Genomic DNA, 18756 nt, shown 5'->3' on the forward strand with positions numbered 1-18756 from the left:
ATTATTTGCTCCATTATCCTTCCAGGTACAGAAGTTAAGCTGACTGGTCTGTAATTCCCCAGGTTGTCCTTATTTCCCTTTTTATAGATTAGCACTGTATTTGCCCTTTTCTAGTTTTCTGGAATCGCTCCTGTCTTCCATGACTTTTCAAAGATAATCGCTAATGGCTCAGATATCTCCTCAGTCAGCTCCTTGAGTATTGTAGGCTGCATTTCATCAGGCCCTGGTGACTTGAAGATATCTAACTTGGCTAAGTAATTTTTAACTTGCTCGTTTTCCTATTTTAGCCTCTGATCCTATCTCATTTTTACTGGCATTAACTTATTAGTGAAAATCAAAACAAAGAAGTCATTAAGCACCTCTGCCATTTCCACATTTTCTGTTATTATTTTCTCCCCCTCATTGAGTAACAGGTCTACCCTGTCCTTGGTCTTTCTCTTGCTTCTAACGTATTTGTGGAATCTTTTCTTGTTACCCTTTATGTCTCTAGGTAGTTTGATCTCATTTTGTGCCATAGCCTTTCTAATTTTGTCCCTACATACTTGTGTTATTTATATTCATCCTTTGTAATTTGACCTAGTTTCCATTTTTTGTAGGACTCTTTTTTGATTTTTAGATCATTGAAGATCTTCTGGTTAAGCCAGGGTGGCCTCTTCCCATACTTCCTATCTTTCCTATGCAGTGGGATAGTTTAATCTTGTGCCTTTAATAATGTCTCTTTGAAAAAACTGCCAACTGTCTTCAATTTTTTTCCCCTTAGACTTGTGTCCCGTGAGATCTTACCTACAACTCCCTGAGTTTGCTAAAGTTTGCCTTCTTGAAATCCATTGTCTTTATCTTGCTGCTCTCCCCCCTACCATTCCTTAGAATCATGAACTATATTATTTCATGATCACTTTCACCCAAGCTGCCTTCCACTTTAAAATTCTCAACCTGATGTCAATGAAGCTCTCTGCACAGGGTGTGTTCACAGAGTTTATTGCAGGACTATTAACATCAAAATAGGTGCAAACCTGTAAACTATGCTTGTTATCAGAGAACCACCATATTCTTCAATTCTAAAATGACTTTTTATTTTAGATAAAGGAAAATCAAATCCTAGAGACCAAGAATCTACTCTTAAAGAGAGTCCAGTAAGTGCATCTGTGCAAACCTCTGTGACAGTCTGTACTAAAATAAACACAAAATGGTTGCCTCTTTCTACAGAGAACAAAGTTCTTGGATTTCTGTACTTTTAGATCTCAGAAAAGGAAGCTTTAATGATTACATAAATATGTCACATCTACAAACTTTCTGGACTAAAATGAGTGCAAATCCCCCTCTGTAATAACCTATTAGGTGTTAGACCCTGGACCTAGGGAGACCAGACTTTCCGATTTTATAGGGACAGCACAGATATTTTGGGCTTTTTCTTATATAGGTGCCTATTCCTCCCCCCACCCCCTTTGTCCCGATTTTTCACGCTTGCTATCTGGTCGCCCTACCTGGACCTGTCAACATTACTTTTTCCAACTGTGTTTTTTTGTTGGTATAGATCTCATGGTTTAGGTTGAGTTACCAGAAGGGTGGTCTCTTGTACTATTTTACATCTTGAGGAAGACTATAACTTTTTTGTTGATGTGAAAATTATCCTGATACCTATCATTACAAGCAGTTTTGTCAGTTGCGCAGCATAAATATCTTGGCTTTCTTTTTTTGTCTTTAAACATATGCTAGCCCCAGTAAAAACAGGGAAAGAAGATCTTACTGTGACTGGAATGATCAAAAGGAGGAATGCCCTACTGGAAGTGTACAATATATCTGAACACGATAAGGAAAACTTGTACTTGGACTAAACTGTTACATATGAATAACTGCAGGGAATAAAACAGGTTAGAAAAGTAACAAGAACAGTGGATCTTGTCTAAATGCCTAACTTAAATTAAGTGTGTTTTTAAACTGATTTAAGTTAAACCAGGGCAAGTTGGTGTGTAGATAAAACCTAAAAAAAAGATCTACACCTTCCAAAGTCACTAATATGTGACTGCATCAAATTAATTTCTTATAATGGAGGGATGTCAATGAGAAGATAACTATGGCTATGTTTACACTTGGAGCGCCGGATGTGATTCTCACTCACTTAATGTGCTAAAAACAGTAGGGCAGCCATGGCAGCACAGGCAGTGGCGAGCAGCAGCATGAAGAGCTGCCCTAAATACGTACCCGGGGGTCCAGTTGGTTTGTAGTTTGGGCGGCTAGGTGGCTTGCTACCTTGGCTACACTACTATTTTTAGTGCACTAACTTGATGACAGCTAATGTGAGTATGTTCTACTTGAAGTGCAGACATAGCCTAAACTTAAGGGAGGCCAGTATATCTTTGCTGTGCAGATACTGTAGCTCCAATCTCCACAGATTAAAAACAAAACCAGATTTACTGCTGGTGACCATTTTGGCAACAGATGACTATTTCAATAAAAACAAAGCTTCTAAGCTCAAATTTCTTGTGCTTTTGGTTTGGCCCCTATCTAGTAACAACTGTGAAAACTGGCCTAGGAAAGAACACAAGCACATTCAGTTAAAATCTTTTGAGATGTTATGGAACATGCATTGGAAAGAACAACGCAGAGTACAAGAATGCTATTTAGCCAGATCCAGGAAAGGATGCTGGAGTATTTGCCTCCTGTAAAGAGATTGATTATCTGGAGAAAGTATTTCCAGTTGGCTGAATGTCAGAGAAGAGGCCCGTTCATGTGCAGAGGAAGCAGCAACCCTGCCTGGACAGGACTGCAGGTTTATTTATGCTACTTGAAAAGAGCAGCCTGTCTTTCAGCAGGGATCATAATTCAGTATCTGAAATGATGAATTCCAGTCCCCGTTCAGGTACCCTTCTCCTTTCTGATGTGATCATCCCAATAAGCAACGTATTGTCCCTATTATTGGTGCATGCAGTCTGTTTGCACTGTCCTTGGAACTGAGTTATAAGGGACCTAAGATAGAGTGTAGTAGTTCAGATGGGCCTAAAACCTGATATCTTTACTCATCTTTTACTCAGTCCCTTCCCAGGCACACTCCCACAAAAATCCCTATGAGTGCCCTAAATTGATTCTCTGTGTGAGGTGGCTGGCATGTGGCTGCCTCTATGAGTCCCCTCTGTTCTTTTACCCATGCTCATACCCTTTCTTCCTGTTCCTGCATCTATGTTGTTGCCTCCTAGTTCCATCCCATCGGTCCAGACTCACTGGAGTACATTGCACGCTGGCTTCAGCTCCTCTTGCCCCTAATACATGTCCCCAGTTTTGGAAAGCCCTCTCCTATAACGTGGGCAGAAAAGTGGTTTTGATTGGTGATGCTTCCCCTGCACGGGGGGATTCTGCCATTATCTGACTACAGGGCGGCACCTGCAGATGAGGCAGTGCGCAGAACTGCTTGGCCACGTGTCCGCATAGAGCCGGTGGGGGACATGCCACTACTTCTGGAAGCTGCTAGAGGTAAGTGCTGCCTGGACCCTGCACCCCGACCCTCTCCTGTGCCCCTGCACCAGCCTTGATCCCCCTCTCACCCTCCAAACCCCTTGTTCCCAGCCTGGAGGACCCTCCTGCACCCTCAACCCCTCATCCCCAGCCCCACTCCAGAGCCCGCACCCCCAGCTGGAGACCTCACCCCCTCCTGCACCCCAACCCCTAATTTCATGAGCATTCATGGTCCACTATACAATTTCCATACCCAGATGTGGCCCTCAGGCCAAAAAGTTTGCCCATCTCTGATCTAAAAGATAATAAGGTGATAAGTAACAGTCAGCATGGATTTGTCAAGAACAAACCGTGTCAAACCCACCTGATAGCTTTCTTTGACAGGGTAACCAGCCTTGTGGATAGGGAAGAAGCAGTAGACGTGGTATATCTTGACTTTAGTAAAGCTTTTGATACTGTCTCGCATGACATTCTCATAAAGAAACTAGGGAAATGAAACCTAGATAGAGCTACTATAAGGTGGGTGCAAAATTGGTAGGAAAACCATTCCCAGAGAGTAGTTACCAGTGGATCACAGTCATGCTGGAAGGGCATAATGAGAGCGGTCCTGCAGGGATCACTTCTGGGTCCGATTCTATTCAATATCTTCATCAATTATTTAGATAATGGCATAGAGAATACACTTATAAAGTTTGTGATGATACCAAGCTGGGAGGGGTTGCAAGTGCTTTGGAGGATAGGATTTAAATTCAAAATGATCTGGACAAACTGGAGAAATGGTCTGAAGTAAATAGGATAAAATTCAATAAGGACAAATGCAAAGTACTCCACTTAGGAAGGAACAATCAGTTGCACACATACAAAATGGGAAATGACTGCCTAGGAATGAGTACTGCGGAAAGGAATCTGGAGTCATAGTGGACCATAAACTAAATATGAGTCAATAGTGTAACACTGTTGCAAAAAAAGCGAACATCATTGTTGGATGTATTAGCAGGAGTGTTGTAAGCAAGACACGAGAAGTAATTCTTCCACTCTACTCCGCGCTGATTAGGCCTCAATTGGAGTATTGTGCCAGTTCTGGGCACCACATTTCAGGAAACATGTGGACAAATTGGAGAAAGTCCTGAGAAGAGCGACAAAAATGATTAAAGGTCTAGAAAATCTGACCTATGAAGGAAGATTGAAAAAACTGGGTTTGTTTAGTTCGGAAAAGAGAAGACTGAGAGGGGACATAACAGTTTTCAAGTACATAAGTGGTTGTTACAAGGAGGAGGGAGAAAGGTTCTTCTTAACCCCTGAGGATAGGGCAAGAAGCAATGGGCTTAAATTGCAGTAAGGGAGCTTTAGGTTGGATATTAGGGAAAACTTCCTAACTGTCAGGGTGTTTAAGCACTGGAATAAATTGCCTTCAGGAGATAGTGGAATCTCCATCATTGGAGATTTTTAAGAACAGGATGGACAAACACCTATCAGGAATGGTCCAGATAATACTTAGTCCTGCCATGAGTGCCGGGGGCTGAACTAGATGACCTCTCAAGGTCCCTTCCAGTCCTATGATTCTATGATCAGTGGGGCTCCACATGGGCCTGCAAGATTGTAGCCTAAAATTTAATTTGCAGCTAGATGATTTCTACTTGAAGATCATACCACTCTTCCCTGTGTTCCCCTTTCAGTATTTGGTATTCTGCAAGTGTTTGTATTTTTAAGTGTTTCTGAGCCTTGATACCATGCGAAGTACCAATACACAGGCCTGGTCTATCTATAATTCCACTTAAGATGATGTAAATTATGCTGCTCGGGGGGGGAAAAAATCACACCCCCTCCCAAGTAACATATCTTACATCGACTTAACGTAGTATCTATACTGAGCTATGTTGGCAGGAGACACTCTCCCATCTCTAGCTTGCTTGCATATATATACCTGCCCCTGGAAATTTCCACTACATGCATCTGATGAAGTGGGTATTCACCCATGAAAGCTCATGCTCCAAAACGTCTGTTAGTCTATAAGGTGCCACAGGATTCTTTGCTGCTTTTACAGATCCAGACTAACACGGCTACCCCTCTGATACCTTCTCCCACTGACTTTACTTCCACCTCTCAGGGAGGAGGAGTAGTGAAACTGATGGGAGAGTGCTCTGCCATTGACCTATCGCATCTTCACCAGATCTGCTAAACTGATGCCGTTGCATCGATCTCAGCAGCACCAATATAGCATGCCAGTGTAGACTAGTCCCCAGAGAAAACTGATGAACTGGCTAGCAATGAGGGAAAGAGCAAAATGGGCTGTAGACACAGTGTTGACAAATGCATAAACTAAGCAAACTGAAACATTCCTCCTTCAGTCGCTCTGAGACACGATGATTTATAATAATGCATTTTGTATTTAGAGTTACACATTAGAAGTTTCTTCTGCATCTAAAATCAGTTGACTACAGATGTATTTGATATGTAATTGTTCTAGAGGAAGTACAAGTAGTAAAAAGTATGAAGACATTTTTCAAGTGTGAGGCGAATTTCTGGCCCCACTGAAGTCAGTGGCAATGCTCCCATTGACTTCAACAGGGTGAAGATTACATTCTCATTTTTTTGTACTAAGGAAATAAGATTTCATATACAATATGGAGAGAGAGGAAAAAATGCGCTTGAAACACAGCCAGGTGAAGTTCAGTGGGCAACAATGCTGTAAATTTGATTTGAAAGAATACAGGAAGAATCTTGAAATGAACAGGAATTTTTCTGAACACTTGTAAAAGAAAAGAATCACCTTGGCTTGGCACTGAGTGCTTAAACACAGCTTTCACAGACCGCAATGGGATCATCATAACACTGTGTTGAACATGCTTATTTTTGTGAAGGATGAAAACTATCAGAGTATTTTAAATTGCATGAGAGCCTCTTTAAAAACATACAATAAAAAGAAACTCATTCCGAAACCAAACGTCAGATAATTTAGACAATTTAGTTCAATGGCAACTTATCTGATCTAGAGGTTTAATATTCACTGAGAGGTCTCTCTCTTCTTGTTCCTCTACCTCTTGTCCTTGTTTAATCTGTAGTTAGAGTAGTTTAGTTACTTTCTTTTCATAAGTTGCTTAAGACTTATTTTTGGTTCTATCTACACTAAGGAAAGCTGTACTAATGTAGAGCTACTGCACAGGGACAGAGCAGGGTTTACACCAGTGCATTTTATTTTAGTATGTTACTGAATTAAGGTGCACTAAAATAACCCCCACTTTATATTAGTGCAGCACATCCACATTAAGGGGATGCACTGGTGTAACATCAATGCCTGATTCTACATTCCTTTAGCAAAATGCCATTTGAATATGTTCATTGGAGTCACTGGGGGTGTTGCTTATATATGGATGTCAGGATTGGGCCCTTACTGGGATCTTTGGAGCGACATTCCTCTACAGGAAAAATTACACTCCGTGGTTTAAAAAAAGCGGGGGTGAAGGGGAACTTTGGACCAGATTTATCACTGTAACTCCAATTTTTCTGCTTTCCATAAACTTACTTATGCCTGAGGGAATTCTGTGCCACTGTGCAAGTGCAGAATAAATGTCCCCCAGAGATTTTTTCCCCCGCAGAATCATTGATTCTCACTGGGAGGTGAAGGGAAGCTGCTGGAGGGGTCATGCTGTAATTACAACATTTTCCCATCAGGGGCTGATTGACACCAAAAGAGATGGTAGCTGACTCATGGGTGGGAGCAACCAGCAGCAGAGAGGGAGAGGGTTGAGGTTGCCTTCCTCACATATCCAGTGTCCTGCCCACAGGGCCAGGTGAGAAGGCACTGGATATGTGGGGAACGGACAGAGCAGGACACATGTGGCTGCTGAGGGGTCGCTCAGACTTGGGTTCAGAAGGGCTAGTGGGGGAGACAGACTGGAGTGGGGACACAGGAGTTAGTGGGATGACAACATTGAGCCAGGGCTAAATGGGAGTGAGGGTGCTAGGGGAGAGGGGAGTGCAGGGACGCTTGGGGTCAGGGGCAGCTATGCCTGGCTGAATGGAGGGGGCGGGGGGTGCAGGGACACATGGAGACAGGAAGGAGTGAAGATTCAGGGCATATGGGGAGATGTGCAGCTATGCCTGGCTGAATGGGAAAGGCTAGGGGTTAAGCAAGGCCTACATAGGAGGCTCCTCAACTCCCTAACAATTGCTCCTCCTCAACAATTACTTCCCACTCCCTCAGTTCCTCCATTACCCATGACTCCCCCAAGCATTTGCACTGCTTCTGAGAGGTGCGGGAAATACAGTTCTGTATTGTAGTTTAAATGAATTATTATTCAAAGTTCTATATTAATATGCCTAGTAAGGAATGTGTTTGTCAAAAAAATCCTGAATCTATTTTTTGTTGTCTGTATTCCTACAGACATACTTGCTGACAGGTATTTTGAAATAAATGACCAAAATAATTGAAACTGGCATGATTAAACTGTCATTTTGACAAATAAAATATGCAGCATTTTGCACATTTTAAAATATTGTGTGCAGAATTTTTAATTTTTTAGCACAGAATTCCCCAAGCTGGTGAAACTATCTAGGAAACAGGAATTAACAGACTGGATCAGACCCAAGGTCCATTTTGTCCAGTGTCCTGTCTCTGATAGACGCCAGTACCAGGTGCTATAGAGGAGGATGTAAGAAACTTGTAATAGGCAGATGTAATCTACCTCCCACATTTGGTCTCATTCTAATCTTTAATAGTTAGAAATGATCTGAAATCCTGAGGTTTCATATTCCTTCCAACATTTATTACTTATGACAACTTTGGATAGTCTTGCTATTCACATAAACATCTAATACCCTTTTTAATATTATTAAATAATGGCATCCTGTAAAAGTGATTTCTGGAGTCTAATTACATGTTCTATGAAAAAATATTTTCCTTTATCAGTTTTGATTTTCCCATCTTTCATTTTCATTGAATATCCCACTGTTCTTGTGTTATGAAACATGTAGAATGGAAGCTCTCCCTCTATCTTCTTTATAACAATTATAGGCAGAGCTGGTAAAGCCATCTGTGGTTAAGGTTGCCTAACAGTTCCTGTGATAAGACTGTTTTCAGTTGCTTGTAACTCTGCCACACTCTAGCCATTTAGGCCAGAATTTTCAATGGTAGGTGGCTGCCTCCGGCTGAATTTTTTTTGGAAAGTTTTAGTTAAAACAGTTCAGTTATTTCTGAGATTGAGCTTAGGAGAAAATGTCATTGTTTCCCTTATTTAAAATATTTACAACCATTTCATTGAGAAGCTCTAGAACCTTCATGATTTGGAGAAGGGACTTCAAATGTGGTGGAGGAAGGAGTGTCAGTGAGGTGCCTTTTGCCATCCCTGCAATAATCCTCACAAATTTGGCTAGTTTACACGTGCTTCTCTGAATGTTTCATTTATAATGATTGGAGATATACCTATGTCATAGAACTAGAAAGGACCCTGAATGGTCACTGAGTCCAGCCCCCTGCCTTCACTAGCAGGATCAAGTACTGATTTTGCCCCAGATCCCTAATTGGCCTCCTCAAGGATTGAGCTCACAACCCTGTGTTTAGCTGGCCAATGATCAAACCACTGACCTATCCCTCCATGTCCTGGGCCTCCTCCATTCCAGAGTTGCAGGGGCTGTGCAGGAACTTTCCTGGAGTTTTTCCTTCTGGCAGTAGGGAAATGTTGTGTTACTAGGCTCAAGAAAAGGGAGACCATCTCTCCTGTGCTCTCAGTGCTCCCATTGTCGGCATGCAAGCAACAAGAAGAGGGAAGCAGAGGGGTGAGGAGCCGATAGTATAGAGAGCAGGAGCTGGGAGTCGAGTCCTGTGGATAGATGCAGAATGGGACAAGAACCAGGCTTGGGGGGTATGTAAAAGGGTCTGTAAGCATTGGTACATTCCCTTCCAGAACAAAGAATTTAAGACCAGATTCCCAAGTCTCAACAGTTTCTGCTGTCAGAAAGCTGCTGTGAAACCCTCTGGCAAAGGGAGTGCCTTATCCCCCTCTAGTGGCCAGTCTGCAGAGAGAATGAAAGTCTTTTACTGCTATTAGTTATTCAATTAGCTCAAGTGGTAGAGGCCTGGTGTTCCAGTTCTAGATGTCCCAAACCCGCAGTTGATTCATGTAGGGGGTCATTATGGTTCCACATAGGATTTCCTCGTTTTCATTTCACCTTCTAAAAATATTTTAAAATTACATTTTAAAAACTGTAATTTTGCAAAGTCAAACTCTCAGAAGTTAGGAAATACTGAAATTAAGGTTGCCCATCTGCAAAGGATTTTCCCTTCAGACCAGTGACAGATCAGCTAGTAGAAAAAAAAGAAAAATCAGCTTTTTATATGAAAACAATGGTAAACAAACTCCATACTTGATTTCACAAACATGGTTTTTCCCTTTGATACAGTTTTGGCTCCTTTGTGTTTGTGTGTAGTTTGCTCATGCAGAGTTCTGAGATGCACATGATGAGAAACATCTTATCCTTTATGAATCTGCCAGCTGTTTTGATTAAAATGGAAATTTCTGCTTGGCAGCAGATGTGTTCCGGAAAGCGCATCATTTGTGGCAATAGTCGTGTTGGGGTTAGTAAACCCATTTTCATCCTGCCTTACTATTAGTTCAACTGTGTGAAGTACCTTACTCATTAGATAAGCACATTTGTTAAAGAACTAATTTTTGGCAATACCTTCATAGATACTTGAAACTATGTGTTTTCAGAGTTATGGGATAGTCATGTGGTGAAAGCTCTGGATTGGGACTTGGAATGTCTTGATTCAATTCCCAGCTCTGCAACATTTGACTTCAGGCAGGTCGCTTTCTCTACCTTTGCTTCAGTTTCCCAAGCGTAAAGTGGGAATAATACTTTTTTTCTTACCTTTTTTGTTGTTTAGTTAGGTTTTCTCTATTGTGCAGTCATGCAATATCTTGGGTAGGGCATCTGTGCTGAAGTTTGGGAAATGCATTTTCTAGATCTACTTAGCAGCAAAGAATCCTGTGGCACCTTATAGACTAACAGACGTTTTAGAGCATGAGCTTTCATGGGTGAATACCTACTTCCTCAGATGAGGAAGTGGGTATTCACCCACGAAAGCTCATGCTCTAAAACGTCTGTTAGTCTATAAGGTGCCACAGGATTCTTTGCTGCTTTTACAGATCCAGACTAACAGGGCTACCCCTCTGATAATAGATCTACTTAGGAAATTTCTCTTCCTGGACTGATACAATGTAGGACCCCTTCTCCACTACAACTTTTAGTAGAGTTTGTAGCCAGTTAGGGCCATTAAGTTTGATACACTGAAAAACTGGTAGCAAAAATGAAACTATAACATCTGAAATAGTGCCTTTTGCATAGTTACAGTAAGCTTATACAAGGGTTCTCTTTAACCTCTGCTTTACTGGCCATTTGTTTGTCATTCCCCTAAGAGCTTCCTGTGTTAAATAAATACATTAACATCAAAGCAGTTCCACCACATTAACCTCCACTTGTGGTTTAAAAAGATCCAACCTTGTCAGTTTATTGTGATGTGGATTTGTGCCTTTTAAGAATGTTCATGAATAGTTGGAATGATGAGTAACAATAAATGGTCTCCAGTGCTATGTAGAGTTATCAACACTGTTATAGGAAAACAAAGTCCTATGCCACACTCAACTGTAAGTGTCATTCTTTAAAAAAAAAGTTATGATTTTGCCATAGCTTCATCTAGCCAAGAGCAAACCTGCATTTTCCCTCTGTAAAGAGACAAATGAGATGTATTTAGCATTTCAAAAATACAGAATTATAAACAAACCACTTACCAGCATTTAGAGCAGGAAGCCAGGAGTTCAGGGTTCTAATACTGACCTGTTATGAACTCACTGTGTGATCTTCACAAGTCACTTAACCACTCTGGTACCTATGTTCTCACACCTGTAACATCAAAAGAACACTTATTTTTGTAAATGTGCTTTGAGATCCTTTCATGAATGGTACAGAACATTATTTTAGATACTGTAGTCATACAGCTTGTATTTCTGTGTTTCTTCATCACTGGGACTTGTGTAAATAAGTGGTCATAGTACTCCAGATTTGCTTTCCTTTTAAGGTTTATTATCCCTGCCGTAAAGTTTGTTCTACACAATAACCTTGTGTATACTAGTAATGTTACCCACTTTTAGCAAGAGGTGTCTGCAACAGGTATAGCCTAACTACAATGTTTAATCCTGCAAGGTGGCCGTTTATCTACCTCTTTAAGAGGAAGAGTTAATTGCATTTGAATCAGTGCTGGATAACAAAACTAGCTATGTCCTCCCAAGTTAACGTAATCATCAGCTCCCAGGCAACCTGAATTAGCCAATCCCTCTTGCCTGTCTAGGCTAGTGGTGGACTTCAGTCTATGCCACAGCAGAGATCCTGACATGCATGTTTATAACCCCACTAATTGTCTCAGTCAGTGGCCCCTTCCTCCTGGAACCCTAGAAAAACATCTTCCTCTCAGGCCACCTCAACTCTTCTGAGGGGAACTCTTTTATAGAAGCTGTAACCAGTTCCAGCTGAGGGACATCTTGCTAACTTTGTTACCGTGTGGGTACATGGGGGCTATAAATCCTAGCACACAGGACAAACCATGTTCAGCTGCACTCATTGTGGACAGCCATTGCCAACAATGGGCAATTTTGCTACCGGGGATAAGGCTAAAGGTTGTGAATTTTGATACCATGGGGACCAGAGGGGAATTTGATTTACATGGAACTCTGACAATTGTTGTTCTTCCTTGGAATATAAAAAGAGTGGGGGCCTGTAGCATGGCACAGACTCACCCCTGCTGTGCCTCCTGCTGGGTTTAACTTCCAGGAATTAGCTCATTCCAGCTCTGCAGTGCCCTCTGCAGGCTGGTGATCTTTCTGTCCTCTTGCCCCCATGTCACTCTCTGGACCCGGTGCCCTTTTTTCTGGGGTTCTACCTCCACCAGTCTAGGTCTCCCCTCCCTGTAGAACCCCCAGCCCACTATCTCCTCTTTGCCTCAGTTTTGGCTACTGCCCAGTCTCCAGCTAGCCCCCATTCACTGGGGCAGACTGCAGTATCAGCCACTCATCATAGGCAAAGGGGTCCAGAGTGGCTGCCTTTAGCCACCCTTAGGCTGCCCTTCCCCAGCAGCCAGGCCCTTCTCCCTCTCCAGACAGAGAGAGACTCCTCCCTCTGGCTTTCCTGGCTTTCTTATAAGGCCCTGTTGCTCAGTTTGGGGCATGGCACCAGCTGCAGCCACTTCTCCCCTAATCAGCCAGGGTTTTACCTTGCCCAGCCCCAGCCTGCTACAGGGCTTTTCCAACCCCTCCTGGGCTGGAGTGGGTGTTCACCTTGCTACAGGGCCAATTTGTAGGGCCTGGGGTTCCTTGAGTTTGTGCAGCACTATGTCATGAGGATATGGAAGTTCAGTCCACGTAAGAAAGGGCTGGGAGCATGGCCTCAAGGCAGTTAACCATACAGGAAAGCTAACCAGCCTTTAGATCCTGCTAAAGCAAACCTGGGCATCTACAGTGCTGAGAGAGGGGTAAGGTTTGCTAGTGCACTCACTAGAGATCAGCAGCAGGGCTGTTCTAATAGCCCTGCTAGTGCAGAACAACTTGGTTGGAGACTGGTCTACACTGGGGGAGGATTGATCGAAGATATGAGAATAGCATAGCTGAAGTTGATGTATCTTAGATTGACTTAGAATCACTTACTTTGCGTCCTCACGGCGCGGGATCGACGGCCGCCGCTCCCCCATCGACTCTGCTTCCGCCTCTTGCCGTGGTGGAGTTTTGGAGTCGATGGCAGAGTGATCGGGGATCTATTTAGCCATGTCTACACTAGACGCAATAAATCAATCCCCGATAGATCAATCACTACCTGCTGGATTGTTGGGTAGTGTAGATGTACCCTTAATGGTTAAGATAAGGAACTGGAGCTGTTCTGAGTAGGAAATAGAGGTGTACTGGTGGGGTGGAGGCCTAAAAGGCATTGCTAACTTTACATGACCCTATTCTGGTTGAATGATGTAGACCAGAGGAAAACATTCCCAGATCTGTAGTACTATATTCCAGGCGTACGGGAAGTACAAGAGGCAATAGACCTGTCACATTTGCATTATTATTTACAGAACTACAGCATCCTGAACCAGTGCATGAATTGGAGTTTAAATGTTCTTGCCAAAAAGGCTGCAAATTACGATTGTAACGTTATAAAATAAAGGGTAATGAAAATCATTCTATCCGGGCTAGTACCCTGGTTGCCTCTATTACTATCCCAGCTACAAAATTAATATTAAAGTATTTGGGCTTATGATTTAAGGCAAATGCAAAAAAATAACTCTAATCGTTTGATATATATTGTAGGTTTCCAAGACTTTATCTTTAATGTAGTATATGTAACGTTTTGGTTGGTTGTTTTGTTCTTCAGCAACAGCAGTTATTTGAAATATGTCCGCATGGTTTAGCAGTGTTATTTTTGGACGCCGTAGGAATATGAAAGGGGAATGAAAGCCAACTGTCGCTATTAATTGGAAATAATATATTTAATTTTGGAAGGCTGGAATAATAAAAAACATGCCTGGGTGTTCATCTCTGGTCGTCTGATCTTTTTCTGTTATTAAATAAATCAAAACCTCTTGTGGTTTCAACCTGTAATGTTAGATCTCTAAATATCTTACACTTTCAGTAATCACTTTAATGACTGCCAGCCTTAGAGGAGAACTGTTTCATACTAGCCTTCTCTTTACTGTTGGAAAAATTAGATCCATCTCATTTTTAACAAGCCTGGGTTTGTTTGGTGTTGTTTTTTTAAACTGATACTCTACACGGTTGCCACTGCTTTTGCCAATTACCTATTAGAAAATAAAATAGAAAACAAAGCCATATTTTAATGGTTGTGGGTGAGGACTTTTGTGTGTTGTTTTAATGTCTAACAGGCCAACCCATGATTTTATCACGAGTCTCCTGATTTTTGGTGTTTTTCTTAAAGACCCAGCTTCTGGAAGCATGTTGGTAGGTGAGAATCTCAGTTTTAATTTTAAAAAGTAAGTTTTTAGCCCTCATGGTTGTAAAGTTTGAAAACATGACCTCAGCCACCCCTAAAGGTTCAAAATCCAGATGACAAATAAAAACCCTTTTAAAAATATCATGAATTTTAAGCAAATCAAATATAGTGCTTTTATAATGCAAGTATTAGATTTTTTTTAGAGGTGTGTAAAAACACTTGCATGTATAGTTCAAACAGTGAGAATCAACGGTGTTTACTGTCAAAGAAACATGGAGGTGTGTATCTGATGAGGGAGAAAGTAGTTTTACTTTCTCCCTCATCAGAGGGAGAACTAAAGGCCATAACTTTAGTTTTGCTTTGCAAAACTATTGGCATTAGGGTCACTTAACCATTTAGTGTTTTGCCTTATTAGAACTCAGATAACCACTGCCTTTTAGCTCCCGTGGAATGCTAATATATGCCTAATGAAGTTTATTGGCCTCAGAGTGGTGGTCTGGGAAAGGGCTCCTGGTGTGCATCCCTTACACAGCCCAAATTCCCAGTGCCAAAAGCAATGAGAATTTTGGGTGTCAAGGAATGCCCCTGGTTCAGAAAGAAACATTTTCTAATAATATTTTATAACCTTCTTAAACTACACTCATAGCTAACCCCCTAATCTAACCACTAAAAATAAGCACAGTAATCTGTTTGGCTGGAATAGTTAAAATTATAATGTGGATTCCACTGTAAATGCAAATTTCAATGTGCGCAATATTATAAAATATTTATAGTATGGTAGCACCCGGAGGTCCCAACCTGGGTCCAGACTCCACTGTTCTGTTGCTGTACAGAGTAAATAGACAACCTGAAGAGTTTATAGATCTAAAGAATGACAAGTACTTTATTAGGAGGAAAGAACACAACGTGCATGTGTTGCACATTGCCTTAAAATGAAGTTTCTTGCTAAAGCTCTGCAATGAAAATGCAATAAAATCCTAAGCCAGACCAGAATATCACAGAATCATAGAAGATTATGGTTGGGAGAGACCTCAGGAGATCTAGTCCAACTCCCTGCTCAAAGCAAGACCAACACCAACTAAATCATCCCAGCCAGGGCTTTGTCAAGCCGGGCCTTAAAAACCTCTAAAGATGGAGATTCCACCACCTCCCGAGGTAACCCATTCCAGTGCTTCACCATCCTCCTAGTGAAATAGTTTTTCCTAATATCCAACCTAGACCTCCCCACTACCATGTGAGACCATTGCTTTGTGTTCTGTCATCTGCCACCACTAAGAACAGCCTAGCTCCATCCTCTTTGGAACCCCCACTGAGGTAGTTGAAGGCTGGTATCAAATCCCCCCTTACTCTTCTCTTCTGCAGACTAAATAACCCCAGTTCCCTCAGCCTCTTCTCGTAAGTCATGTGCTCCAGCCCCCTAATCATTTTCGTTGCCCTCCACTGGACTCTGTCCAATTTGTCCATATCCTTTTTGTAGTGGGGGGCCCAAAACTGGACACAGTACTCCAGATGTGGCCCACCATTGCCGAATAGAGGGGCATAATCACTTTCCTTGATCTGCTGGCAATACTCCTACTAATGCAGCCCAATATGCTGTTAGCCTTCTTGGCAACAAGGGCACATTGTTGACTCGTATTAAGCTTCTCATCCACTGTAATCCCTAGGTCCTTTTCTGCAGAACTGCTGCTTAGCCAGTCAGTCCCCAACCTGTAGCAGTACATGGAATTCTTCTGTCCTACGTGTAGGACTCTGCACTTGTCCTTGTTGAACCTCATCAGATTTCTTTTGTCCCAATCCTCCAATTTCTCTAGGCCACTCTGGACCCTATCCCTACACTCCAGCATATCTACCCACCCCTCCCCGCAGCCTAGTGTCAGATGCAAACTTGCTGAGGGTACAATCCATCCCATCATCCAGACCATTAATGAAAATGTTGAAAAAACCAGCCCCAAGCCCAACCCTTGAAGCACTCCGCTTGATACCGGCTGCCAACTAGACATGGAGCTGTTGATCACTACCCCTTGAGCCCGATGATCTAGTGAGCTTTGTATCCATCTTATAGTCCATTCATCTAATCTATACTTTTTTAATGTGCTGGCAAGAATACTGTAGGAGACCATATCAGAAGCTTTGCTAAAGTCAAGGTATATCACGTCCACCGCTTTCCCCATATCCACAGAGCTAGTTATCTCATCAGAGAAGGCAATCAGGTTGGTTAGGCATGACTTGCTTTTGGTGAATCCATGTTGACTGTTCCTGATCACCTTCCTCTCCTCCAAAGTGCTTCAAAATGGATTCCTTGAGGACCTACTTTATGATTTTTCTAGGGATTGAAGTTAGGCTCTTTCCCCAGATTCTCCTTCTTCCCTTTTTAAAAGATGGGCACTATATTTGCCTTTTTCCAGTCGTGCAGGACTTCCCCTGATTGCCACGAGTTTTCAAAGATAATGGCCAATGACTCTGCAATTACATCAGCCAACTCCCTTAGCACCCTTGGATGCATTAGATCCGGACCCATCTCTCTGATGACGTTAATAAACTCTCATTTCAGATACAACAGTAGAACCCTTCTTCTGGAGTAGCTGTAGCCAATGTTAAAACAATTTTAAACTGAAAGCTGCACAAACTCTGCTCTGCCCAAATTCATGAGTTTTGCTTAAATTTGGCATTGTAGCAATACAAATAATACAGTAGTGTTGGTATGTATTGATAACCCTTTCTCATTCTGCCCAGCTCATTTGAAGAAACCGAGTAAGCTATTCGTGGCAAAGATCATGTCCAACTCCACAGCGCTGATCCTGCAGACGCTTGTGCATTTGCTTAACTATATGGCTTGTAAGAAATCCCGTTGAACAAATACAATGGAGCCATAATTCTCTCTGGAGCCTCTGGGCACTACTATAATAATGAAGATTCTTTTCTAATTTGGGTAATTACATTCTGCCTTCCTTAAAAATGTGCCATATTGTGTTTGAAAACATCCTTCATTTTCTCTTCCTATAGGAAAAAGCCCATGGTTGCATAGCACTGTAGGATAAGAATGGCTGCCCTGTTCCACTGCACAGGAGAGTGCATTCCAGTGGCAGGTAAAGTGATCCCTGCACATACACCAATGGAAGTGTTTTGGGATCCTGTTAGAGGGCAGATGCTAAATAAATAGAAAGGCTTGTTATACTTCAAGTGAAGGAAGTGCTAGGAAGACTGATGTTAAAACCCAGGCCCAGATCCCATGGTAAATCCTGAAGTGAGGAGACTCTTGGGAAGGAAATCTCAGGCAAGGGGCCCTGGCATGGATCCATCCTGTGTCATCTTATTGGCAGGGGAAGTTTTGTACCTCCCATGGAAGGACTGTGGGACCTGCTGCCAAGCCGGGATACAGTTCCCCCTGGATCCTTTGAAGGCCAGAATCTTCCCTGAAGGCCTGGCCTCTGTACCTTTTTTGGTTTCCTGGCAGTGAAGTTCAAATGGACCAGCAACTCGTACTGCAGCTGTTCCAAACTGAAGTTGGAGTGGGGGAAGGGTATGTGGGAATAAAACAACACAAACCAGCACAGTCTTATCATCAACTCCTAAGATTGTCAGGACCAACTGGGGATGCTGTGCATTTCCCCAACCCTCCCCCTACTTCACCCATTCTTCTCCTAGAATTGACTGTCTCAGCAAAGTACTTAAACATGTGAGCAGTCCCACTGTTTTAAAGTTAAGCATATCTATGCTTACATACTTTGCTAGACTTGAGGTAGAGTGCTCAGAACCAGGCAGGATTGAGCCACTAGTATGAATCCTTGAATCCAGAAAGAGGCAGCTGAACATCCTTTCTCCTTCTGCACAGGAGGGTAGAGTGTCACACATAAGGGGGGTCCTCCATTGCCAGATGAACGAAACCATCTAGCCCTGGTTGAAATTAGTAACAATTCCAAACAATTTCAGGAAGTGGCCAAAGTAAGCAATTGGACTGGAAGAGATTTCTAGCAATGCAGGAAAAAGTGCCTCATCCTTGTGTTTGAAAGTAGGTGCATTAATTTGAGTCTAGCAATAAGACAAATACTTTCTGACACATGCTATTACATCAGCTAATAGCCAGTTAGTCTGCTAGCTTTTCCAGTACATTTGTGAAGGAAAAATAGAATTTTTCAAGATGTGACTTCAGGTTCTCATTTGTTATCATGCTACAGAGGTACTGGAATAAGACTCAACATTGGCCTCTCACCCACACTACAGAGTGAAAATGCATTAAATTAAAACTTTGGGTCTCTAGATGCGGTCCAAATCTTTAAGGGGGTCTTTATTATTATTACACTGTTGAAGCTCAAAATGTAGTTG

This window comes from Gopherus flavomarginatus, chromosome 4, assembly GCF_025201925.1.
Source record: "Gopherus flavomarginatus isolate rGopFla2 chromosome 4, rGopFla2.mat.asm, whole genome shotgun sequence".
Classification (NCBI taxonomy): domain Eukaryota; kingdom Metazoa; phylum Chordata; order Testudines; family Testudinidae; genus Gopherus; species Gopherus flavomarginatus.